We start from the raw sequence: 1,278 nt of genomic DNA on the forward strand, positions 1-1,278 counted from the left end.
TAGTGAGCAGAGCATTTCCATGCCACATACCCTTCCTAAATGCGATTGACTCGCTGTTCTCAACGCTCCACAAACTCCCTTTAGAGACCACCTCTCGAATGTCTTTTATGATACTATGCCAAACATGAGACTAGTTATTCCTTTTGACGCCCAACTTCATATACTTTGCAATGAGAACCTTTCTTCAAAGTGAAGACATGTTGTCAATGAAGCGCCAACCTACCTTGTCCACCAAAGCAAGGTTGAGATGTTTTTTTATAGATTTGATACCAAGACCCCATACTCCTTTGGTTTGCAAATCTCCACGCCACCAAATGCATTTTCTTAACTCCCTCGTTTTTGCCCCATATGAAACCTCGCACAATCTTGTCGATTTCCTTGCACGTGTCACTCTCCCCGCTATGCTAAGGAAGCTGCCTTTCCACCCCCCAAGCTTCCTGTTGATCTTGTCCACAAGTGGCCTAAACGTGTTCTTAGAAACGCTCTTGTGGAGAATGGGCATCCCGAGATAATTCCCGAGGTCTGACGTAACCTCAAACCCGGCCTCAACCTAATAGCTTCAATCAGATGAGCACCTGATTTGGGAGATAAAAAGAATTTTAATTTGTTAGTACGCATAGAACGAAATGAAACACCCCATCACTCGTTTGATTTGCTCAATAGAAACTTCAGCCGCAAGCGCAATATCGTCTTGTCGGACTCTTCTAGTGGGCTTGAAATCGGTGAGCTCACCGTTCCACACAATTTGGGTCACATGGTGAACACTTAAGTAGTCGCCGGTGATGCCATTACCATTTCGTAGTATGTTCCTCCAATTGAATGGATATCATTCATGCCCATGCATCACATACCCAAAAGGGTTCCATGGTCTAGCGGTCAGGACATTGGACTCTGAATCCAGTAACCCGAGTTCAAATCTCGGTGGAACCTGCTTTTTTTCTTTTTTAAAAAAATTATGTATGGCTTCTAGAAGAAAAAAAATTATGTGAAAGAAATATCAGAATTTTCTTTTTTAATCCATCATTTCCTGATAATTACAAACACCACCAACAATCAGGACCCTCTGATATCATTCATATTCTACTACATTATACTATATTTCAGAAGAAAATAAACTCAGTTGCTCAACACAATGCCGTAGGGTACCAGAAAACTGGAATGCACAAAGAATCTTCACTACAACCAACAATTTCCAACAAAGATTCCCTTTCTATGAAGCTGTAGCAAGTACCACAGCCGCCGCAAACAATGCCTCCTTTCCTAAAGGGATGATCTCCG

The 1,278-nt window shown here is 42.1% G+C and overlaps 1 non-coding gene across 1 annotated transcript; it reads left to right on the forward strand.

Moving 5' to 3' along the window:
* Nucleotides 1-858: 858 nt before the first annotated feature.
* TRNAQ-CUG (transfer RNA glutamine (anticodon CUG)) lies at nt 859-930 on the forward strand. Its single transcript has one exon. It is a non-coding gene; the product is annotated as a tRNA-Gln (tRNA).
* The last annotated feature ends 348 nt before the right edge of the window (nt 931-1,278 follow it).

This window comes from Phyllobates terribilis, unplaced genomic scaffold (assembly GCF_046119375.1).
Source record: "Phyllobates terribilis strain yellow unplaced genomic scaffold, ASM4611937v1 Scaffold_4046__1_contigs__length_65919, whole genome shotgun sequence".
Taxonomy (NCBI): domain Eukaryota; kingdom Metazoa; phylum Chordata; class Amphibia; order Anura; family Dendrobatidae; genus Phyllobates; species Phyllobates terribilis.